We start from the raw sequence: 26,850 nt of genomic DNA, 5'->3' as shown, positions 1-26,850 counted from the left end.
GACAGGAAAATTACAAAAGAGAAGCATGAATTAATGACGCAGAAAAGAAAGCAGCTATAATGAAAATAAACGAAGGCAGGATCTAGCTCTAAAATGCTTTTAGGAGAGTTAACAGGAGCCTTTGAAAATGAGCTGGGTAGTAATGGATCATGGTTCAAGTAGTGGCCAAGGAGCATTTTTAATGAAAGGAAACAATGCATTTGATCATTCACTGTTGCATGGGGCTCTGGGGGTGCAGGTGGAGGTCCAGAAGACTTCAATTCTAGCCCTGTTCCCTCCCACCTATGTATCCTTGACCCAATTACTTCATCTTTCCGAGCTGTAGTTTCCTCACATAAATATTAGAAATAATATTAATCCCTGTTAGATAATTGTAAAGACTGAGCTTACATTTATTAAGTGCCGACACAGTGACTTACATATAGAAAATACCAGATTTTAAAATGCTAACAGTTATTGTTATTATAATGATTAAGTACTTCTGTAATCAATGTCACATTTCAATTTGCCATTGCCACAATGTAATTCAGGTAGAGAAGGAAGTATTCTTATCCCTAAATGAACAAGATGAGATAAACTGACTTGCCTCATAACACGACAAAGACATTGAGCTTTTGACATTAGGCCTCATGGATCTTTTGGTTATGCAGTTTGGAAGAACAGTCAACATAGTAAGAGATAATAAGAAATAAACACAAGATTTAACAATTATGTAGCTCCTCCTGGGTAGAAAGAGTATGCTATTTATATGTTTTCTATACATGATTTCTTTACATCATCATTACCATCCCATGTACTAGAATTCCTATTTTACAGATAAAGGAGGTGAGACCCCTATGGCTTAAATTACTCATGTAAGATTACATCAGCCAGCAAATGGTAAAAATAGGAGTCTCTTGTTATTCTGTCTGAACCTAGAATGCAAGCTCTTTTCATGAGGTCAGGCTGAAATGAGTCATCTGTTGATGGTGCTGGAATAGGTTGTAGAACAGTAAGACAGAATGCAAGATAGAGACATCACGTATGTCACTAACACATTTCTCAAAAATAAAAAATTATACATCTTTTTGGAAAGTTTAGCCAAAAGAAGAGAGAAGAAGAGCTATTTTTTGCATGGTAGAAGAATGGGGGTGGAAGTATAATGAGAGAAGCCAATATTTCAGAAACTGAATGTCATTTAAAAAAAGAAAAGGAGGCGTACAAAATTGTTGACTGGAGGAGAGCAAAATTCAGGAGGATGAGAGTCAGAAAAAAATTTAGAACTGGCAGGGTCAGCCTTCTGAGAGGAGACTAGAAGCCATTCTAGCATGGAATATCAGCAAGTAAGAACACAATTTATATTAAAGAGAGAGAAACTGCAAAAAAAAGAAAAAAATTAAAAAATAAAGATTATCAAGTAATCTATGTAAGTATGGATTTAGAGAAAAGCAGCCTCGGTCAGGCGCGGTGGCTCATGCCTGTAATCCCAGCACTTTGGGAGGCCGAGGCGGGCTGATCACAAGGTCAGGAGATCGAGACCATCCTGGCTAACACGGTGAAACCCTGTCTCTACTAAAAATAGAAAAATTAGCCAGGCGTGGTGGCGGGCGCCTTTAGTTCTAGCTACTCGGTAGACTGAGGCAGGAGAATGGCGTGAACCCGGGAGGCGGAGCTTGCAGTGAGCTGAGATTTTGCCACTGCACTCCAGCCTGGGCGACAGAGCCAAACTCCGTCTCAAAAAAAAAAAAAAAAGAAAAGAAAAAAGAAAAGCAGCCTTATGAACTAAAAAGTTTAATAAATAGACATTTGTGATCCCACAAAATGTATAATTATATAATTTCTTGACAATAAAATAGGAAATAAGTTTTCTTTAACAATTTAACTAACTTACGTAAAATGTACTTACCTTTCCATCCTAGTTCTACTCCACTTTTCAATGGATACTACCTTTCCACATCTGTTTCACTGTTGGATACTGACATAGTATTTCTCAAGCAGAAGAAGATTGTTTTAAAAACAAATTTCTAGTTATTTCCCCTTCTTCCTTATGAAAAGCCCTTGGCATTTTCCATCATTTCCTCTGTGATTTTTTTCTCATAAGTTATTTCAACTATAGCTTGAGAATAAAATGTCCCCACACTCCTAGGAAATGATTGATATTTTTCTGTAGCTATGGTAGCAAGTAGTCACCAGAAGTGGTTTTAAAACTGCTTAATCAATGACAGTTCCAGAAACTATCGGAACTGATTTTACACAAAGTTGAAGAATTAATGGCTGTGCATCTCAGTGAGCATGCATTTGCAAGTCAACCAACTAGTTATAACCCTAACTTCCTAAAGTCAGTTAATCAGAAAAAGACTCACTTCGAAGAACACACTTATGGAAGTTGATTAATCAAAGGAATTCTCACCTGAAGAACCATATTTCTACAAATGACATCAATACACTTATGCCTCCGGAAGTCAACCAGTAACTGAATTACACTCTTCCTCAAAGCCCTCTATAATATTAGCAGTCTTCTCTGCTCTGAGAGACTGTGCTTGAAAATTACATTTTGCCCTTTTTAAAATAAGTGATCATTTCAGCACTGGGTTTTTTTGTTTAAGATATTGACAGCCAATTTTTATTCTTTTGCCAGCTGAATACTCTGGAAGTTAGTAATTCATTCAACAGCCTCAGAAAGAATATATAGTCATATCCTTTGCGTCAATAATTAGATTTCTAGAAATTGGTCCAAACTGACACTATGCATAATCTTTGTTATGCATTTTTTTGCATTTAATCCTCACAACAGCTCTACAATATAAACTTTGTTTTGTTTTGTTTTGTTTTTGAGACGGAGTCTCGCGGCTGTCTCCCAGGCTGGCGTGGAGTGGCGTGATCTCGGCTCACTGCAAGCTCCACCTTCTGGGTTCACGCCATTCTTCTCCCTCAGCCTCCCGAGTGGCTGGGACTACAGGCGCCCGCCACCACGCCCAGCTATCCACGCCCAGCTATTTTTTTGTATTTTTAGTAGAGACTGGGTTTCACCGTGTTAGGCAGGATGGTCTCGATCTCCTGACCTTGTAATCCACCCGCCTCGGCCTCCCAAAGTGTCGGGATTACAGGCGTGAGCCACCGTGCCCGGCCATAAGCTTGTTTTTATTTCCATTTTTTATTTGATGAAAGCAAAATATTTGACAAATATTTAAATTGAAGTGTTATTTATGTATATGAAAACTCAAGTACACTCTAATACCCAAGATAAGGAAAGGGTTAGGCAAACAGTCATTATAAAGGCACCTACAACAAATAAACATGTTAAAATATTTATGATTTGACACTGATTACAAAATCAAAACAAAATTATAACTATACCATGTAAAATTATGTGTACATATGGATTCGAAATAAAAGGAAACATAGGCAAATAATTCTGTGAATTTCTGTGGTGGTTGGATTATGAGTGGATTGACCTTTTAAACATTGCTTTAATGTTTGTGTAATAAGAAAAGTAACCTAAAGTGTAGTTTCTGCATTTGAGAGTTCCAGCCACCCATCCAATATTGTATTGGAAATTCCAATGCCCCACAAGATTTCTGAGAATTAAAGGGGTTCTAGAAACTCCTGATTACTTAGGGTCCTGGACTTCTGCACTAGAGATTTCCAAATTCTATTCATGTGTTATCTACCATAAATGTTCCTTTTTCTGATTGCTTTGACCTGGATGTGAAACTGAGTCTCTTTAATTTCCCCTAAAATGTCATATAAGGAACATGCAATGTTAGCAGAAGTTTTAGATGGAGAGCTGTTATGTCATAGCAAAGTGCACAAGCTAATATTGAACACAGATCATCACATTACTAAAATTCTTTTGGCCACCCAGCACATCTCATCTTCTCCTCCTTGAAGACTTACTGATAAGTTTCCCTCACTTTATCATATAAAGCAGCTTTCCATCTTCAGTGTAAGCTCTGAGTATAATGAAGATTTGATCTTGTGCTCTCATAAAATCAAAAGGCGTATACTAGGTTTTACCCTTTAGCAACATAGAGATTTATTTTAAGGAAGATTATATTTCAAACATAAAAGTGGATGAATCACTATATTCATTTGGGGGATTTAAACGACATGAATTTAAGGTCACAAATTTTAAATTAGCATCCTACTGTGTTTAGAGTACAAAATGACATGAATTAAAAAGGAATGATGGAACATACAAAGTAAAAGAGAAGATTAATTTTTTAATATGAAGAGATACAACATAGTTTAAAATAAACTGAAATTAAAATTCAAAATCCTACAGAGTGATAATTGACTTTATAAGGATAGCAAGAAAGCCCACAGGGTTAATATGCATGGTTTTAAATAAAAGTTTAGGGTATTTTTATCTGCCTCTACTTATTCTAACTACTTGATAACATAAATATTCACTCCAAAGTGTTTTTCCTAGGGGGGCTAGTTCACTGTGAAGTGTTTTCTTGTCTCTTTGTAGAGTAGCTATAGGGAAATGATAGTCTCTAAAAATAAAACTTAAGAACAATTTGAAAATAATAAATTCAGATTTTCTTGACATCTTTGTTGACTAATTCTTTCCCCAGAGCATGTAATTTGAAGCATATACTTAGAACTGCTTATATCTGCATACTGAAAGTAAGGATATATCATTATAAGGGATAAGAAGAGAAAAGGATTAAAGTAGTCACTATTATAGGTAGTCTTCCATAGACATTGATTTTGACCCTACTATCAAGGCAAAAGTAAATTATTGTTAATTTTTTAGTTACCAAAATAAAGCAGTAAGTTCTTCTGGGTGCAGAGGGTGAAAATACTGTATCCTCAATTTTCTCTGAAATCATTGGCGTTCCATAGGATTCTGTATTACCATCTATGTTTCTTAGTTCCTAGAAACAAGTAAGGATAAAATACTGTCCATGGTATGGAAGATATTGGACGGTCTGTGTGAGAACAATCCAACTATTTTTCCATCTATTTGTCCTACTCTATCCATCCATGCATCCATCTATACTCCATCTACTTCTCCTTGTGGAGGAGAAAGATTTGAGACACCACCAAGACTCATTTTATGTTGCATATTGAATGGTCATCACAAACAGTGGAGCTCTGGAGCATCTCCCATACGTGATTTCTTCCAGGCTACCCTAATTACTCCTAAAATTAACTGAAAAAAAAATGTGCTTAATGTTATTTTGTTTAGAAGTCAAAACCGCAAATATTTCAAGTACCTGTTATTCACCAGGCAGAATAGTAGAAAGTCTTAGTACAAAAAAAAAAAAAAAAAAAAAAACAAAAAAAGGTGGTCTTGGCCAGCCACGGTGGCTCACGCCTGTAATCTCAGCACTTTGGGAGGCCGAGGAGGGCGGATCACGAGGTCAGGAGATTGAGACCATCCTAGCTAACATGGTGAAACCACATCTCTACTAAAATAAAAAAAAATTTAAAAAAAATTAGCCGGGCGTGGTGGCGGGCGCCTGTAGTCCCAGCTACTGGGGGTGCTGAGGCAGGAGAATGGCATGAACCCGGGAGGTGGAGTTTGTATTGGGCTGAGATCGCGCCACTGCACTCCGGTCTGGGCAACATAGACTCTGTCTCAAAAAAAAAAAAGGTGGTCTTATAAAAAGGAACTCTTCTGAATAGTCTTTTAAACAAAAACAAAACAAGCAAACAAAACAAATAAAATAGATTTTTACTATGGTAGAAGGACTTTAAATCAGAAAAAATAAAATAATGAGAATTCTGAATATTAAATATGGTAGAAAATTCAAATAGATTTGATAATCTTTTCAAAACATGTTTATGCATTGTAACAGATAACAAATGAGGGTTAAATATATAATGGATCACGCTGATTTTTCATTTGCCTCCTATACCTACTATACTATTATTTGAAGGTATAGAAATTGTTTCTCTATTGGGTGTATCTTCTTTTATTGTTAATAATCCCCTCATATTCAAGAAGCTCCTCAAATAGCCTAGTAAAGTATTTTCAAATTACCTAATAAAATAAGCTCCCTTAGAAGTCATCATTGTGATTGGAAAGCAATAGGGAGAAAGCTTGATTTATTGATTAGTAAGAGTATGCTATAAATTTTCTTCATATTAAAACTGTGTGGATTATGAGATCACACTTACTTAGAAAAATTGCAGCAGATGGGCATAGTGATGAAGGTATTAAAGGAAAGGATCACAGGTTAGCTTGGATTTATAAAATGACTTTATTTCCTCTGAGATACTATGTATAAATCTAACAAAATTGCAGCAGGGAAGATTGTTATTTAAGAAAATACATGATGAATGCTTTTGTGAGACATAATTATTTTGCAGTAAAAACACTTTATGTACAGTCATGTGTCACTTAAAGATGGGAATATGTTCTGAGACATGTGATGTTAGGTGATTTCATTGTTGTGCAAACAGCAGAGAGCGGACTTACACAAACCTAGATAGTATTGCCTGCTACACATGTAAGCTATTGTTTCTAGGCTACAAACTTATAGCATGTTACTATACTGAATGCTTTAGGAAATTTTAACACAATGGTATTTGTATATCTAAACATAGAAAAGGTACAGTAAAAATACTGTATAAAAGATAAAAAATCGTACACCTGTATAAAGCACTTACCATGAATGGAGCTTGCAGGACTGGAAGTTGCACCGGGTGAGTCAGTGAGTGAGTGGTGAGTGAATGTGAAAGCCTAAGACATTACTATACACTATGGTAGACTTTATAAACACTGTACAAATGCTATATTAAACCTATAAAAAGATTTTTCTGTCTTCAATAATTTAATGTTAGCTTATTGTAACTTTTTTACTTTATAGACTTAAAAAATATTTTTAAGTCTTTGAGTATTTTCATAACACACTTAAAACACAAACACATTGCATAGCTGTACAAAATAATTTCTTTAATCCTTATTCTATAAGTTTTTTCCTATTTTTAAATATTTTTGTTTTTTATTTTACCTTTTAATTTTGTAAAAACTAAGATACAAACCCACACATCAGCCTAGGCCTACACAGGGTGAAGATCATCAATATCACTGTCTTCTACCTCCATATCTTGTCTCACTGGAAGGTCTTCAGGGGCAATAAGGTTCATGGAGCTGTCATCTCCTATGATAACAATCTCCTCTTCTGGAATACCTCCTGAAAGACCTGCCTGAGGCTGTTTAATAATTAAGTTTTTTAAATAAGTAGATGTACACTCTAAATAATGATAAAATATAGTAAATACATAAACTATAACATAATTGTTTATTATCATTGTTATGTACCTTATGTAATTGTACAGTATGTACTACACTTTTACACAACTGGAAGTGCAATAGGTTTGTTTACACCAGCATCATCACAAACATGTGAGTTGTGTGCTACTAAGTTCCGATGGCTACAAAGTTACTAGGAGATAAGAATTGTTTAGCTCTATTATAATCTAATGGGACAACTGTTGTATATGTGGTCAATCATTTTCTGCAATGTTATGCAGTGCATGACTATATTTTGTAGTTCTTTGTTTTAGTTCTTGCACAGGATTTCCTTAAAGTGAAAGCGTATGTGTGTCCAATATAACAGAAATAAATTAGCAATAATGATTTCCCAGTCTAGTAGGACTTTCTGGTTTTGTTTTGTTTTGTTTTTTTGAGACAGACTCTTATTCTATTGCCCAGGCTGGACTGCAGTGGTGCAATCTTGGCTCACTGCAACCTCCAACTCCCGTGCTCAAGCGATTCTCCTGCCTCAGCCTTCCCAGTAGCTGGGACTACAGGTGTGCACCACCACACCAGCTGATTTTTGTATTTTCAGTAGAGATGGGTTTTCATTTTGTTGGCCAGGCTGGTCTTGAACACTTGACCTCAAGTGATTTGCTTGCCTCCGCCTCCCAATGTGATGGGATTACAGGAGTGAGCCACCGCGCCTGGACTCTAGATGGGACTTTGAAGCTCAACAGGAAGCAGACATTTCAGGTAAAAATTTTGAATTTAAATGTGAATAACAGTTTTTTAATGATATAAAATTGCCAGAATTTTATTTAAATTAAGAGAAAGAGCTTGATTATTTCTGGAAATTAAAAACAAATAATTTAACAAATAAGAATATTTCCATGTAGTGTAGACTTCTTGATGTGGTACAAAAGTTAAGATTACCTTAAGAGGTAAGATTTTTCTATGTAGATGCTCTATCCTTTACAAACTGCTGATTCCAGTCAAGTCACTTAAACTCTCAGAGACTTTTCTTGTGTTTAAATAAACCATGCTATTTGAGTTTCCTACATTCCATGCTCATTCTAAGATTGAAGCATTATGATGTATACACAGAAACCTCTAAACTCTGAGCATGAAACTAAAATTTGGGCATGAGGCATGCTAATTGCTAATGTGGTATCACTGCTTCTAAAGCTTTTCAGTAGATAGAGCTAATAAATATTATGTGTGTAGACCCATTTCTGTATCTATGTATTTTAAAATAAAAATAGATTCACAAATTAATATCTACATCTCTAATCTAGCAATGCAAGGTTAATTTTAGCCATCTGTCTTTGCTGATTATAACTTCTCTCTCTAGCAATGTGAAACCTATCTCCCAATATCTATAATTTATTTACTTATGCATTCCACCCTAATGCACATGCAAAGTATTTTCATAATTGCTAACCTGCACTCCTTTGAAAAAAATCAACTAAAATACAATGTCTATGTATAGTTCTTTTTATAGTTAGCCTCATCCTTTGCAGATTTTTTCCTTCCAAAATACTGTTTTCCAAAATACAGGCTAGATCCTTTGACTGCATCACCGTTAGTAAGCTTATATATTACATTTGTAAGATGGTTAGGTTCACTTTTCACTGTTTCCACCCCATTTTGGGATATTGCATCCTATTTGTTTTCTTTCTTTTTTTTTTTTTTTTTTTAATGTGCATGCTGCAGAATTTACTCATTGTGTTGTAGAGTTCTATGGGTTTTGATGAGCACGGTAATTTTTCCAGCACCACGGACAGTTCCATCACCTTTAAAATTTCCTCATGTAATTAATGATTTTGCAGTCAGCCCTCTTATAACTCCAACTCAATATATCTCTAACTTGGGCAACCATTGATCTGCTTCCCATCTCTATGTTTTGGCTTTTTCAGAATTTAAGATACATTGAATTATATATCTTAAATATGTAGTCATTTGGGCCTCCCTTCTTTCAATTAGCAAGATGCACTAAAATGTTCATCCATGATATGCATAAATCAATAATTCTCTTTTAAAAATATTTGAATAGTATTCCCTTTTATAGATTTACCACAGTCTGTTCATTCATTTACCAGCTGAAGACAACATATTAGTTATTTCCACATTTTGGCAATTGAAATCAAAGTTTCTGTAAATATTCCCATATTTTTTTTTTGCATCAAAAATGTTTTTCAATTCACTTGGGTAAATACTTAGGAATGGGATCACTGGATCATATATTAAGTAAGCATTTAACTTCATAGGAAACTTGTACATTCCAAAGTGACTGTACCATTTTGAATTGCCAACAGTAATGAAAGTAATGAATGAGAGTCTCTGTGGCTCTGCATGCATATGAACATTTGATACTGTTAGATTTTTAATTCATTTATCCATTTTTAACAGGTATGTTCTGGCACCTTATTGTGGTTTTCATTTGTATCTCCTTAGTGAACATCTCCTCATATTCTTATTAGTCATCCATACATCTTCTTTGGTAAAGCTTAGATATTTTGCCAGGAGAATTAGATTTACTTTCTTATTAAGTTTTAAGAGTTTTTTATATATTATGGATACAGATCTTTTATCAGATACATGATTTACAAGTCTGATGCCTATATTTTCATTCTTTTAAGAATGTGTTTGATGGAACAACTTTTTTGAATGTTAGATTTCTTTTCTATTGATTTACTCATTGTAATGGGGAGGGCTGTGATCAGCAAATTGCTTTAGTTACAACAAAGCAAGTACATGGAAGCAAATAAAAAGCCCCCAAATTCCAACATGTATATAGCTTAGAATTACACATTTGATATATTTTCTTCTCTATAATTTCTCATAAACATGGGGTTCTGTAAAACTCCATTTTAAGTAATAAGTTTAGGGTTTGACTTTTTCTGTCATTGAAATTTTAAAGTCATATGCTCCTTTGATGTGGTCTGAAGTTGGCCTTCAAAATTCATTAGGTAGCAGAACCGAAGCATTATATCAGTGGTCTCCTGGAGCAGAGTTTCCAGTATAGAAGCTACCAGCCACATGAGACAGCTGAGCACTTGAAATACAGCTAGTGTCATTGAGGAGATGATTATCAATTCAAATTTAAAAACTGACACTTGATTTAGTTATTGGAACACTTTTAAATATTTGTAGGACAATTTGGGTTTGTGAATCTACTTTTTCAACTGTAAATTTTATGAAGTCTAAGTACAGATCAAGTATATTCAACAAAACTTTAGTATCTGCATTGAGATGTGCTATAAGTACACACTGGATTTCAAGGACTTAGTGTGAAAAAAGAATGCAAATTGTCTCATTCTTTTCTTTACATTAGTCATATGTTAAAATAACTATATTTGGAATGTACAGGGCTAAATAAATAAACTATATCATTAAGACTCATTTCACCTGATTCTTTTCACTTTTTAGAAAAGTGGCCATGAGAAAAATTTAAATAACATATGCAGTTCACATTATAGTTTTATTAGATAGCACTGCTATAAAATATGTATTAAATCATATTTTGTGTCACAATGCACTCAGAGTTCTGAAACAGGGATGTTAATAACCTATCCACCACCACCTCCAATTCTCTGACAGCTTTATATCCTCAGACAGGAGCTTCAGCAAAACAAGGGCTGAAGAGAATAGAGAGTAAGGCTTGAGAAGGGATTCTAGGTCTGACGGTATTAGGTGTTGTTAAGGAACAGCATCTCCTGACGCCCTAAACATGCCTTAAATTGTAGGGACACTGCTGATTCATGATGGGCTCCAGTTCATAGCTTGCTTTGATCCAAGGAAAAGAGATTGGGCTGTTTTATTTCTTTCTCACTGACATGAGTAACACTTATTGCTTTGTAGTATTTCTTAACTCAAAAACAAAGCACAGTATCCCAGAATTCTACCTCCTTCCTTATTTTTTAATCACGTGAAATGAACAGTAAGAGGTTCACATCTGTGCAAAGACTACTTTCCTTTTTTTATTTAACTTATTAAATAAATTACATATATATGAATATATATAGTCAATATATTCTTATATTCATATATAAGAATGATTTATTGGTATAGGCATTATCTACCCCGAATTAAAACCCATGTTCAAAAGATAACTAATATAAAAAGAAATTGACCTAAATTTAAAATTAGATTGCAAATTATATTGAGAACATAAAATTTTCCATGTCTAATATTTATTTACTTTTTTCTAGAAAACAAAAGAGTATAGAAATTTTAAGATTATTAACTGTAAGATTTATTTTAAAATATGATTAGACATGATGGATATATTATCCTACCTACCATGACAGAAAATTATTTTAAACTTTAACTTTGATAGAATGTTAAAACTAAGTTTATAAAAGATCTCCTCATAGAAGCTAACCTTCTGAAATAATTCTGTAACTTGGATGAGTTTTAGTTCAAAATTTTCTGAAACAATATAAGTCATCTATAAGTTCTAATTGAACACATTTCTCCCACAATCAAGCTAGATTGAGAAAGTAAATATATACTTACAATATAGAGAACATATCATGGGAAGCACATAGACAGTTGTTATACTACTTCACTGTATTATCAAATCCTTGAGTTATTACATTCTAAACCTGGTGAGAAAGAGAAATAAAGAAGTATGTTAGTTAAATGCACTGGATGTACTACATATATGTAGCTAGAAAACCAAAATAAATCTAAAAGAAATCTAAAAGAAATAATGCATGATAAAAAGATAAATCTTTCTGTATTATTGTGTTCTTTGCTGATATCTATTTGTGATTTCCGTTAAATTTTAGAAAAATGTTATTGGTGGCCAGATGCAATGACTCATGCCTGTAATCCCAGCACTTTGGGAGGCCAAGACGGGTGAATCACTTGAGGTCAGGAGTTCAAGACCAGCCTGGCCAATATGGTGAAATCCTGCCTCTACTAAAATACAAAAATTAGTTGGGTATGGTAGCAGGCACCTGTAATCCCAGCTACTGGGGAGAATGAGGCAGGGGAATCGCTTGAACCTGGGAAATGGAGGTTGCAATGAGCCGAGATCACACCACCGCACTCCAGGCTCAGTGACAGAGCAAGATTCTGTCTCAAAAAAAAAAAAAAAATGTTATTGAATAGCTTAAATGGTTACAATATATAATAAGGGAAATATCATTAAAAAGAATGAATGCTCTAGGTTATAGTTGAAACTCTAAGAAAGTGAGTATATCTTGATAATTAAATATATTTAAAGTTTCCCATTTACAGCATGAATTGTGCCCATGGCACAAAAAAAGCAAACTAACAAAAGAAGTTGCTAAATCCTCTGGATGTATACAGCTATCTGAATGCTTAGAAAAATAAAGATCAAATAATTCGATGATTTGCCTAAACATCTGTCATTTTAATGGTGATATATGTCAGCCAACATACATGGTTAGTATAAACAGAGGTAAATGCTATTATTTGGATGTTTTGCCCAATCAAGAACAATTATCTTTAAACTATGGAATAACTTAAAGTATTATAAAGGGCAGATTCAGTTTTCTCTTTAAGATAATACCACCAGAAGTATGTTATATAAGCTTATCCTCTGTCAAAAAAATTCATTTTTGCTATAGAACAGACCCAAGGGGCTTCTTACATTTAGCACTAACCAAACATACTTGTTAAGTATCTTGTTCTCATTACATACACCCATGCACACACACTTGCGCGCACACACCAACACGTTTTGTTCTGATTTTATGTCCCTCAAACACTTGCATTTGTTTTTCTTTCCTAAAGCAGTAGATTTTAAAACAAAATTCAATCGGATTTCTTAGTGGATTTCCACATAGCCTTGGACTACGCTTGAAAGAAAAATGATTTAATTTTCACTGAATTTAGTACCTTTTCCCCCTTATACTTTGATATTGGATTCAAACACATTTAAAGATAATACAAACATGAAGAAATGGATCTGTCTTGTCTTTAAAAAGTCAAATATCACCTAACTGTTCTTTTTTTCAAATGTATAAGACATTGTAAATGAAGAAATTTGTCTATATTTTGTAACATTTGTTTAGTGTTTTTGTGGGTGTGTATGATTGTCATATAATTATGAAAGCATTCTTGTAAGGTAGGTTTTAGTTTTCTCATTTTAAAAGGTTCTGATAACTCAGACAACTGGTACATATTAAGAAGCTAGAAGGTATTGTAGCTGTGGGTCAAATCCAAACCTAACTTCAAAGTGTCTCCTCTATTATTACAATCTTCGCTTGCACATGGCTTCCGGATGTTGTTTGTAAGACTATTCTGCTTAACTATCTACTTTCAATACTATTAGAGGTCCCAATTAGAAAAAATAATAAAATGCTATATAGAGAAAATTAATTTATTTGTTGAAACTGTGTGTAGCTGTCTTAGGATTGTTAAATGAGTAAAACCACAAACACAATATTGCATATAAAGTATGCAGTGTATTGGTTATAATTCTGCACATAAAAGATCAAAATAATCACTAAATAAAAACTAGAGAAGAGGCATAGACATCCGTATAAATTGGCTCCCAAACATCTGTCATATATACATATATATATTACTATTTGCTGTCACAACATTTGCATTCATTGTACCAGTGTTTTCTTGTTTTTGTTTTTACCATCCAACATCTGATTTGATGCTTTCAAAAAGACCTTGGCTGAGAAGTCAGAAAAAATCAAGGACTTAGAATTATTTCTAGAATGAGAGCAAATAATGAGGGCCAGGAAGTGGCCTGAGTTCTTTTATCTATTTGGTAACTCAGATTTGTGTGTTTGTGTGTGTGTGAGTGTGTGTGTGTGTGTTTCCCAAATCATGGTTATAATTTAATGGCTCAGAATGTTGAATAAATCACACTTAAGTAATTGAGCTACTCTTTTGATTACTTTTGTTGATAATGTTTTATTTGAACTTACTTTTTATTATCTCTATCTCCCTTTTTCTATTATGTGTAGGGAGAAAATCCCTATATTTGTGTCCAAGCCAGTCAAATAATGATAGTACATTTTTCTCTTTTATTTTTCTACATGTCTTTCTTCCTACAATGGTAAGGCATCCCCCTGCCATGGGGTAGAGGTGGGAAGAAGACACTCAATTTCTGTTATTTAAAGCATTATTTTAATGCATAGTTTTTATTTATTTTTTATTTTATTATTATACTTTAGGTTTTAGGGTACATGTGCACAATGTGCAGGTTTGTTACATATGTATCCATGTGCCATGTTGGTTTGCTGCACCCATTAACTCGCCATTTAGCATTAGGTATATCTCATAATGCTGTCCATCCCCGCTCCCCCCGCCCCACAACCGTCCCCGGAGTGTGATGTTCCCCTTCCTGTGTCCATGATTTCTCATTGTTCAATTCCCACCTATGAGTGAGAACATGTGGTGTTTGGTTTTTTGTCCTTGCGATAGTTTAATGAGAATGATGTTTTCCAATTTCATCCATGTCCCTACAAAGGACATGAACTCATCATTTTTTATGGCTGCATAGTGTTCCATGGTGTATATGTGCCACATTTTCTTAATCCAGTCTATCGTTGTTGGACATTTGGGTTGGTTCCAAGTCTTTGCTATTGTGAATAGTGCCGCAATAAACATACGTGTGCATGTGTCTTTATAGCAGCATGATTTATAGTCCTTTGGGTATATACCCAGTAACGGGATGGCTGGGTCAAATGGTATTTCTAGTTCTAGATCCCTGAGGAATCGCCACACTGACTTCCACAATGGTTGAACTAGTTTACAGTCCCACAGGAGCACCCAGATTCATAAAGCAAGTCCTGAGTGACCTACAAAGGAACTTAAACTCCCACATAATGTATAGTTTAACATCAGTCTTTAGAAAGCCCTTCAGTTTCTTCCTCCTTGATGGGTTAGTTTATTATTTAGATGTCTTGCTAAGACCCAGATGCTTAGTAACTTAAAGATGAAACATTAAGATGATTCACTAAGTGTTTTTACTTTTCATCTCGATGTTTGTCAACAAACATAAATGACTGGGTTTGCATGGAATTTTGTATAAAAGAGTTTCAAATCATGTAGAAAAAACAGGCCAAGCACAGTCGCTCATGCCTGTAATCCCAGTACTTTGGGAGGCCCAGGCAGGAGGACCTCTTAAGGGCAGGAGTTCGAGACCAGTTTGACTAACATAATCAGACCCTGTTTTTGTAAAAAAAAATTTTTTTAAAAACATAGGCACATTTGTGCATACCTATAGTCCCAGCTACTCAGGAAGCTGATGTGGGAAGATTGCTTGAGCCCAGGAGTTTAAGGTTATAGATGGTCATGCCACTGCACTCCAGCCTTGGCAACAGAATGATACCCTTCAAAAATGCACGATAGGAAAAAAGCCTTCAGGCATTCTTTTGAGAAATGCCAGAATAGGTGGAGAGAAAGAGCGCAGTGGTAGAGAAAAGTGGCTGCCACAGCTCTTGTTTTTTCTTCCCAGCTTCTCAAGGCCAATCCTCTAGGGGATGTGTCTTTCAAAATTCTTAATTAAGTTGAGGGGATGCTCAGGGTTTTTGCTTTCAAGTTTTGGAGGATATTACTGTGCTGAGTAATCCCAGGCTAACATGTGGATCCCAAGTAGCAGTCAAGGAGGCCCTGTGGCATGACAGACTCACTTTGCAATCTCAAGTTTCCTTTAGCTATCATGCAATATGGATAATAAGTTCAGGGGGATAAATGGGCCTTCTATGAGCAAAATGGCTCAGCCAAAAAGGTTTATGAGGCTCGCAGCTTTAGCCAGGTGTCATAAGAGAAAAGTAGTAGAGACTCTGAGGAATCTGAGCACCAAGATCAAGGGCAGGCTGAATTAGCAAGGCCATTAGAAGAGACAGAGCTGAGAAACAACTGACTGAGAGGTGCCAGCACCTGAGTGGGACTGGAAAGGCCCACTGAAGAGAAGCATCCAGAAAAGGAAGGTTTCATGAAGGAGGTCTTGTGTGAGTTGGAGACAATGACTCAGCCTTATATTCAAGATCTAGCATTACAAGGAGAGTAGACACAAAGTGCAAAGGCCCAGGACAGTAACAAGCACTGCTTGTTCAAACAAAAAAGAAAAACACCCCAGTATACCTGTAGCTATAGTTACCCAGAGCACTATGGGTGGGGTGGGTGTGAGGGAAGGGTAAGATAGCCAGGCAGCAGCAGGTCTTGATGGACCTCAAAGGCCATTGTAAAGAGTTAGACTTTATAGTGCAATGGATACAAGAGGGTTTTGGCTTGGAACTAGCATGATCTGAATACAATTTTAAATGATCACTTCAACTGTCCTGTTGACAATAGAGGGTCAAGCCTGGAAGCAGTAGCCAGTTCAAAGGTTATTACTGTCCTTGAATTGAGAGACAATGGTGGTTGTTAGGTTTGGTGGAAATAAGTGTTTGGATTTGGAATACATTTGATATATTTGAATAAAGTATTAAATCCAATTAATTAGTATGGTCATTTCACAAACACAAATGCATCATTGAGTCATCATTTTTGAATCATTGTTGAGTAATTTTTTTGTAGAGAAATTTGTCAGTTTAAATAATAAAATTTAGATCTTTATGCAAGATACTTTAGTAAATTTGGGGAAAAATTCACCAAAGGTGAAAAATATGGAGACACACTAGTTTTATATAATTGTTTTCAGTTGCTGTTGAATTAAAGATAGTGCAAATGATTAAGAAAAACACTATACAATCTATAAATATAAAAGAACAAAGAAATGGCCAAATGGAGCATTATTTATTTAAAAAGAAGCTTCAGAGAACTCTGAATGGTGTTGTTAAAAACACCTCAGATATATTGAAAACTGAATTCCATTAATAGAAGCAAACTTCTTAATTCAGCTGACCAGATGAGATTAAAGGACATTGAATTTTGAAAAATAATGACAAGTACTATGTGCTGTTTATGATAATAAGTGAGTGTTGCTGCCAAAAGAGGTCAGGAGCCAAATCCTGTGGCTGTACTTTAAGTAGAATTTTATGAAATCAAAATTTTATGACTGGGCCTTTAAGCTTTTTTTAATTCAACATACATTTTCTAAATGTCTTCTATGTAACAGAGAGTTGCTAGGGGTTATGGCCATAAGGGTTCCTAACACTCTCTCTCTCTGCCCTTGAAATCTTCACAGTCTAGAAGTGGAAGGGGAAAAAGAGAAATGAACTGTGTGTGTACAAATGAACTGTGTGTGTGTGTCTGGCTTTGGGTACAATGTAGTGGCATTCTATTTTACAAGGTGGAAGCTTAATGGAAAATAGGCTATGCAAAGTGAATGCTGAATAACAGCAAGGCACTGCGGCACGAGCAAAGATAAGCATAACAAGGATAATATCATTTTGGGACTAAAAAGTAATATAGCCTCTGTGGAACAGAGTGGTAGAGAGTGTAATGGAAGACATGCACAGGGCAGTGGAGGTGAGCTGGAGAGCCCCTGGGTCATGCTGAGAGCTTGATTCTCATTAATGCTAGTAATAATAACACCTAGTGATAAAAGAGTGTTCACTATATACAGGCACAATTTTAAGGGTTCTATACATATATGTTCTCATTCAGTCCTGTCAACGAGCTTATGAAGTAGTACTATTCCAGTTTTAGAGATGAGAAATGTGATGCACAGAGAGGTTAAGCAATTTGTCCAAGGTCATTCAGCTTGTAAGTGGTACAGCTTCACTGGAACCCAGACAGATTGATTCCAGAGGCCCATTCTTGGTGTGGCGTGTCTGCCTCTTGCATACAACATGGGATGATTTGGCTCTAAAGAATTCCTTTTTCATAAATGTACATGGAAAAGAAAATTTTCCCCCTCGCAGTCCAAAAAATGTTGGTTGGCTCTTTACATTAGGTAGAAATATGAATAAGAATCCTAGACTGAAAAGAACAAAGCCAAGTGAGAATGAATGAGAAGAAGGGAGGGAAATAATGAACATTTATTAAGTATTTTATTATGGAACAAATTCTGGGCTAGACGATTTAAAGGTCATCTCCCCAGGTCCATATCTTTGCATTATCTGACCAAAAAAAAAAAAAAAAAAAAGGAGTGGCCATGAGAGACGTGCATGATTTGTACTTGCTTCTTCAGCTCTTGTTTATTTTCATTATCTGAACTCTTTCAAGGGTTGTGCTTTCTTCTCATTCCTGCTCTCTCACTTAGCTGCCTTGAAAGATCTGTCTTGACTCTGTAGTTAAAGTGAATAGGATGTAGATCCTCATGAGTTGAACAGGGTTGAATGTTCTGTAGAAGGCTAGCCTTGAATGATATAGTCTGTTCTACATGCTGAGTTGCTGCAGGCGACAGAATTAGTAACGCTTAGGACCATTGACAAACATCAGTGTCTTAAGAACTTAAAATACACTTACACTTGGAATACAGATTAGTAATTGTTATAATAGATGTTTGAAATAGATTTGTCCCAATTTATACATATATTTTATCAATAGAAATATTTTCAACATGTATTTCAGGGAAGGGAAAGCTGCTTTGTTCTTTTAAAACTTGCACACTTCAGGACAAATTCTTGAGCTTCTTCCCCTGAGCTTTAAGCAGTACTAGAAACCTCATTGTACATTCTTCCTAAAGCATCTATTTTACTCAAAGATTGGAGAAAATGAAATTTATTCTAAAATAGAGAGACAGTATATCATAAATACAATGCAGAATGTACATATATTTTTAAAGACTTATTTTAATCAAAACATTTATGGAATCCCTATTATGATAGGTGCTGTTGTAGTTGTTGGGGCTAAGGCTGTTGTTCCTACACATTTATGGTTGTCTTATGTTAGGTGATATGAAAATAAAATATGCAAGTTTTAAAACATGTATGAATAATTTTTTATGGAATACAGCGGATGCATATTTTGCCTTTAGATGCTGGAGAAAATAAATCATGAATGCTTTGATTTAGACCAGAGGTTAGCAAAGCTGTGCACTAGAGATCCATATGGTAAACATTTTAGGCATTGCAGGCCAGGAGGCAAAGTCAAAGATGTCCTATAGGTACCCATATATTATACAATTTATGTTGCATCTGCTCCACTCTGCTTTTGTAATATGAAGACAGACATACATAAAGTGCTACCATTTACCAAATTCTGGTTTAGACCAAAATGAATTCTTTTATTTTTTAATTTCACTGAGACATATGTCTGAAAAATGGTTTGATACTTTGTGTCTTTCAATCAAATCAATCAAGTTTAAGCACTCCATCTCTTCATTTCTCTAGCTCTAAGAGGGTCTTGGAATAATTAAACCGATGAATGATAAGCCCTGACTTTTCTTGTAACAGGCCTGGGAAAGACAGACCAGTCGGTAGCCTGGGAGCTTCTGATGGACAGAATAAGGTTTGGGCTAAGTTCTGGGTGTTGCTCCCAAAGACTGCAATGCACTTCATACTTATTCAGATGGTGTTTTAATTCCTCATCTTACATGTTAAAATCCTCCCAGGAAGAAGGATCTGAAGATGGGAGATAAGAGGTACAGTCAGACAAAGATCGTATAACACTTTTATCTACCATCAGTCACACCCACCAAGAAGGACATGCCTCTTGGAACTGGGATTGGGAAAGTAGGCCAGGGACAGACAGTTGGTAACACTTCTTACTCTTTATTAATTTTTTGTCTATGGCAATAACAAGAAAAAAATTGAATACTTCCTTTCAAAAGCACATGTTTTTAAGAATGTTAAATGAGGTCAAGATAAGATAAAGCAGGGTTTTGATATGCTGCTGTTCTTCTCCCAACAACCCTCCCTCCCCATTCTTCTGACAAAAATAGAGAAAGCATTAAGAAGATGAGGGAGGGAAGGAAGGAAGGGTTGATTGATTGTGATGATTTATCCTGGGCTCACTCTCATTGATATAGCTCCATACATGCTGCCTGCTATTTTCAGTCAGGCTCCCAGAACTCCAGAACTCTAGGGGTAGTAAGAGGCAGTTCAGGCTTTCTCTCTTTCCTGACCACTGGATGACTTCTACAAGAAGCTGACATTCATTGAACAGGTTATCCCAGTGTACTACAAAGCCTAGAGATCACTAATGTTGGAAAGGTTAGGATACACTGGTTTGTTCTCTTTAACACTGGGTTCTTAAAATTTAAGAGGCGTAAGAATCATCTAATGGCATATTAGAAACAGATATTTATGAAGTATATTTCCAGAGACGCTGATAATAGGTATGGGTAAGATCCTGAATTTCCACATGTAACAATTTTCCTAATTTTTAGAGGAATTTGTTGCAGATGTTTGGGGATCATGCTGTGAAAAATAACAGATCAGCTCCAGAGTGTTCAAAACAACTGAAGAAAAAAAGACTATAGAAACTTATCATTATTTAAATAACTATTAAAAGTTTTCTTGAGTATAAATTAACTGCATGAAAAATAATTCTATCACTATAAATTTTAATTAGAAAACTTAAGACACAGCTTTTCATTTAGACAAAGGGCTCTTGGGAAATCAATAAGCAAATGATAAAATTTAGCATGGTATGTTTTTTGTAATCAACAAAGAAGACATACTATTCCTAGCAAAAATATTAAGTGGCTATTTTATGCCATGGCAATTTAATTTAGAATAATATGATTTTTATTTGTAAAGGTGTGCTTACACTGATGAGGGATTTTTAAAAATCAGAATTTCTTGTTAAATTCTCCTCAAACAATGAATGTTCTGGGAAAGAAAAAAGAGTCCACTCCAATTTTAACTGCAATTTCTATATTAAATACAATAGTTTGAGCTATGTGTTAATACTACATGGTTTACAAATAAACTGAGTTATTAAAAAATGAAATACATTATATTGTTCAGAACATAGGGCAATTTACCACAAAGCAGTACTCTGACTCACTGCATACAAAGAAATGCATTTTGTTTTAAAACAGATTTATCTCCTTTTGAATCATTTTAAAACTTGAATTTCACAATTTTAATAGCCTAAAAAACGTACCACATTCTTCTGAACTTATTCCTTAGAGGCGTGAGCATTCCACCACTGTGAATAAATCTGACTCTAAGTAAGCACAGAAGAACCCAGATTGCCTGATATGAAGCCTCGAGATGACTCTGTCTTTGTTCTTATTTGTTCTTCTAATACACACTTAGAATGTATTTTGGAAAAAATAAAATCTGTACCTGCCAAAAAATCTGTACCTGCCTTCTATTTTGTGTAGAAAACTACACAAAATAATTTATACTTGTGTGGCCAGGCATGGTGGCTCATGCCTGTAATCCCGGTACTTTGGGAGGCCGAGGCGGGTGGATCACGAGGTCAGGAATTCAAGATCAGCCTGGGCAAGATGGTGAAACTCCATCTCTACTAAAAATACAAAAAATGTGCCAGGCATGGTGGCGGGCGCCTGTAATCCGAGCTACTCGGGAGGCTGAGGCAGGAGAATGGCGTGAACCCGGGAGGTGGAAATTGCAGTGAGCTGAGATCGTGCCACTGCACTCCAGTCTGGGCGACAGAGTGAGACTCCGTCTCAAAGAAACAAATAAACAAAACAAAACAAAACAAAATTTACACTTGGGTAGTTTTCTACTGCCAACATTTTTCATCAATGTCCTTCATATATTTTATATCTATCCTTCATATATGGACCATGTATGGCAAATATGCAGATCTCAATTCGTCCTAACATGGGAAAATTAAAGTATCAAGCCATTTTTCATACAATTTGGTCAAATAATATTAAAATGCTCTAAGAGTGAAAATATTACTAAAGAAAAAGGAAATAAAATACACAACCTAAATTTTCTGCTTACGTATCCTTTTCATTTCATAGTTGATCTACTCTGGCAAATGGGTAGAGAAATATAACCTTGGCCTTGAGTTTACTGAAGGTGGAGAGTTGAAAGCTCTGGATAGAAAGCAGGTACTAGGAATGCTCTTACCCTTAACAGTGTGTACATTATTCAGTACATTTGTTTTATAAACTTCTTCCTTAGAAAGGCAGTGTTATTCTGACTTTTATGTAAATCGATTTATTCAGATAATGTGGTTGTCCTTCTAAACACTTAGCTGAGATTAGCCCCCTGTTGTGCACTGAATTATGGCACCCCTAAAAGACATGTTGAAGTCTTAATCCCTGGTACCTGTGAATGGGACCTTATTGGGAAATACATCATTTGCCAATACAATCAAGTTAAGATGGAACCACCAATTAACTTTAATATAGTAATTATTTTACAGCCTATATGTATATCAAAAGCATGCTGTATATCTTATTTATACAATTTTCATCCATCAAATATACCTCAATAAAGAAAAGATGTAAAGAAAAAAGATGAAAATCACACAGGAGAGGGTTAGGCCCTAAATCCAATAACTGGTGATATGAGAGAGCTTTGGAGATACACAGACTCACAGAAAGAAGAAGCAGAGATTGAAGTTATGCTGCCACAAACCAAGAAACTTGCTAGCAACCACCAGAAGATAGAGGGAGCAAGAAAGGATTCTTTTTGGAGCCATTTGAGAAAGCCTGACACTATTGACACCTTCAGTTTGGACTTCCAGCCTCCAGAATTGTGAAAGAATAAATGTTTGTTGTTTGAAGCCACCCAGTTTGTGGTCATTTATTATGGCAGCCCTAGGAAATTAACACACTCCTTATAGATTTAACTTTAATTTGGGTAAGGAGAGTAGTTGAGGTAACAGTGGGATGCTGTAGTGTTGAGTTCTTGAATATAAAGAAGGCAGAATAAGAATTCTGTTCACCTGAGAGATGGAAATTTAGGGCAAAAAGGAAGAAGGAAAGTGTCTAGAAAATACATACATATGCATATACACACACACGCATATGTTTGTGTGTGTGTGCGTATTTGCCCTGACTGAACTTAAAATGAGCTTAAATAATGCTGTTGCATGATAATATTGTTGAAATATTCACTGGTCTCCTCCCCTACTTCCCATTCAAGCATTTGACTGCTCTTTTCCAATAGCCCAAGACCAAGGAAGTCTGGACCTGCCTACTACTCTCTTGGCTTTGTACAGTCTGCTTTAGTCACTCTAGCCTTCTGTCAGCTCTTCAAAGTACTCTTCTGTTTCCATATGTAATGTCTATTGGCACAGCATGTCACACATTCCAGTGTAGCATGGTGCATGAGAGGAAACTAAGTTTAAACTATTCTCTCTGGTGTAACGGGAAGATATTTTCTTTTCAAATTAGGTATATAGGGGGAAAACACACAATTTCTACATGATATTTGATGTGGGTATCAAACTCAACTACATCTAGAGCTTAGGATTTTCAAACCGAAAAAGCTGATTAAAAAAAGAAAATTCAGAGGCTTGAACTTCAAATCCAATGAATCATATGTGATTATAAGTAAAGTTATAGGCTTAAGGCAGTTTACACAGACAACTCTAAGATAAGATGACTGTATTGTAGCAAAATGTGTCTCAAAAGTGAACTCATGGCCCCTTTGGGTCAGCTTTGAGAGAAAAAATTTATAACACCTCTTAGAGAAGCACCTGACATGAAAATTGTATTGGCCAAAAAAATTCAAGGCAATTACAGATCCAAGGACTCAAATAAAAGGAAAGGGAAATAAGAATTAGAAAATTATCTCAGTAAAAAACAAAACATAATTATTATTTTAAATTAATGTCAATGACCTAATAATCATTTTTTTTTAAACTCAGGTAAATTTAGTGCTGTATTTATATGTAAAATTTCTGGAATATTCTTCTTACTTGTCATTGTAATAAATATGTTTATAATATATGCCATCTTTTAAATACCTACATCTACATATGAACATTTACATTAGTGCACATAATTTTTAAGAAATAAACAACGATTTCTCAACAACATTGTTACCTACTTCTATGTGAAGACGTGCTATTAGAAAGTTTTTATCTGCATGCAATTGTCATGACCAATCAGGAAAGTTTTATTGTGTTTTATTGAAATACCCACAGGTTATTTTTTGAGACTTTACACACATATTTTTACACACATGTGCATACATATCCATATGTGATATCAAATGAAATAAATAACTATTAAATATATCTTCATATACAAACATTTTCTAATCATCATAGGATAAAATGATATAAATTCCTGGTGACACTGACCAGGTAGAAAGGGAGAATGTGAGCCTGTGCAGCATAGCAAGACCTTGTCTCTAGTACAAAAAAAAAAAAAAAAAAAAAGCTGGGCATGCCTGTCATACCAGCTACCGAGGAGGCTGAGGTGGGAGAATAGCTGGAGCCCAAGAGGTCAAGGTTGCAGTGAGCTGTGATTGCACCACTGCACTCCAGCCTGGGCAATGGAATGAAATCTTGTCTCCAGAATTGGAGTATGTAAAAGAATGAAGACTTCCCTGTCTCCTCAAGGAGGAAACTTGTGATCTCCTTAATGAAATAATTGAACGTGTAATAAAATGTACATTTTTATGTTCTTTTTTTTTTTTAAGACAATTTCACTCTTGTTTGCCCAGGCTGGAGTGCAGTAGTGCCATCTTGGCTCACTGCAACCTTCACCTCCCGGGTTCAAGTGATTCTCCTGCCTCAGCCTCCTGAGTAGCTGGGATTAGAGGCACCCCCCCACCACACCCAGCTAAGTTTTTGTATTTTTAGTAGAGATGGGATTTCATCTTGTTGGCCAGGCTGATCTTGAACTCCTGATCTCAGGTGATCCACCTGCCTTGGTGCTGGGATTACAGGCATGAGCCACCACGCCTGGCCCATTTTTATGTTCTTAATATTTTTTTTCCCTAAAACATTATTCTTGAAGATATTTCAGTAAAACAAGACACCCACACAAACATGCCCACACATTTATATTTGCATGAACTGAAAAAGATTACTTAGGCATTTTAAATTTAGAATTCTTTGCAGAATTAAGAACACTTAGGTTAAAAATATTAAATAGTAATTACATAATCAGATATGAAGTATCTAGTTTTGTTTAATAATTCACACTTGATTACACATGTATGCAATAGTACTAAGTAGAAATCCTGATGCCATCTTTAATCCTGATGCCTCCTAAACTTCCATTTTCATTCAAACAGTAAGTCCTAATTCTAACTTTTAATTTATCTTTCCCTTCCTTTTAATCCATTGTCACAGCCAAGAGTATCTTCACATACATTAAGAAAACTACAGATTTTACACCGGTGTGTTGTCACAAATGATAACTTTCTAAAACATAGACACTCAGGTTTAACTCAACCCATTCCAAAGGTCAAACTGTTCAGTAGTACCTCACTACCTGACAACTTAACATGGAAAAGAAAGGCGGTTCTTCAAATTCTAACCTGCGTCTTTACTTCTTGGCTTATCGATCATCACTCATCACCATATCTCAGTCATACAGCTCTGTTCTCCACTTCCCATAATTGTAAATTTCTTTAGCTATTTCCAGAGTTCTTGTCCATATTTGGGCTTTTGCTTAATATCTCCATTAAAACTTGTGAAATTCTGCTAATCATCTAAGACATAAGTGAAATCTTTCTCACTTTATAAAGTTTCATCTTTAAATCGTCTGTACTCCCATAGATAATTTCATATTGACATCAAAGTGTTTCCTTTGCTTTACCTTGTACTATAATGAATGAATTCTCAAATTTCTGTTTTCTCATTAGATTGTGAGTTTTTTGAGGACATTGACTATTTTATTTATGTTGTACCCTTGAAGCCTAGAACAGCATTTTAAATATTATATATCTGTGTGTGTGTGGGTGTGTGTGCGTGTTAAATTCAAAGTAATAATTCATTTGAAGGCACTTTTTGATAATTTTAAGAAATGGTGTGAAATGAGAATCATGGTCAACCTCTAGTATGACCATTGCTATTGCAAATGTTCCTTCTGATTTCCCTTGGGTATGTTATTTTCCAAGTAAATGTAAATGAATAGTCCTTTGGTATTAGATTACAGATAAATTGAATCAATTCTCACCCAATGTTAGCATTTGCAAAATGAACTAATAAATACAATAAGATTCATTGCCATTCCATTGACCTTTTTGTTGCAGATTGCGTAAAAATCTCAAGGGCTAGCTTAAAGTTCAATTAATAAAGATTGCACATAATGTACAAGGTTATTTTGTTCTCCATACATTGAGGTTTCCAGTCTGTGGTAGAAACTAATTACTCAACCTCTGTACAGGAACACTGGATATTTTATCAATGAGTGTCTCCTTATAGAAATCTGGCTTTGGAAAAAAACTGATGAGTGTCTGGCCATCAAAAGGCAGGCATAAAATGATGATATTTTATATTCTAAATACACTAATAAATTTATTATTATCAGGCAAGCACCAGAAAGTCTGAAGTAAGTTTTATATACAAGAGTGCATAAATATTCAGGAACACTGTGATTTTGTGGCATTTTATCATTTTCATATAAGTTTAAAGGAGACACTCCAAGTATGAGGTCTATGAATGGAAACATTGGCAACTATTTTTTCTGAAGTGTTAATGAGATACTGTTTCTGACCTTTTAGAAAGAAATGCAAAAGATTACATATAAAGGAGGAAAACTGAAATAATCATAATAGCGTGTACGGTTTTAGCTTAAAAGGAGGAAAACAGAAATAATCATAATAGCATGTACAGTTTTAGCTTAAGAAGGATAAAATTGTCTTTCTGTTATAAAACCAAGTCACACATTCCATATGTGCACAAAGTTAAAATAGTAAGAATGTTGTAAGTGA

The 26,850-nt window shown here is 35.1% G+C and overlaps 1 protein-coding gene across 1 annotated transcript in view; it reads right to left on the bottom strand.

Moving 5' to 3' along the window:
- FUT9 (fucosyltransferase 9) overlaps positions 1-26,850 on the bottom strand; it is a 195,446-nt gene that overhangs the window by 80,968 nt on the left and 87,628 nt on the right. The window contains exon 2 of the mRNA XM_003258348.3: positions 11,714-11,802. The gene's annotated coding sequence lies outside the window, so the exon portion shown is untranslated. The remainder of the gene's footprint in view (positions 1-11,713; positions 11,803-26,850) is intronic.

The sequence above is a fragment of the Nomascus leucogenys genome, chromosome 3 (genome assembly GCF_006542625.1).
Source record: "Nomascus leucogenys isolate Asia chromosome 3, Asia_NLE_v1, whole genome shotgun sequence".
Lineage (NCBI taxonomy): Eukaryota > Metazoa > Chordata > Mammalia > Primates > Hylobatidae > Nomascus > Nomascus leucogenys.
Note: the sequence above shows the minus strand (reverse complement) of the source record. Positions and strands in the feature narration are given on the sequence as shown.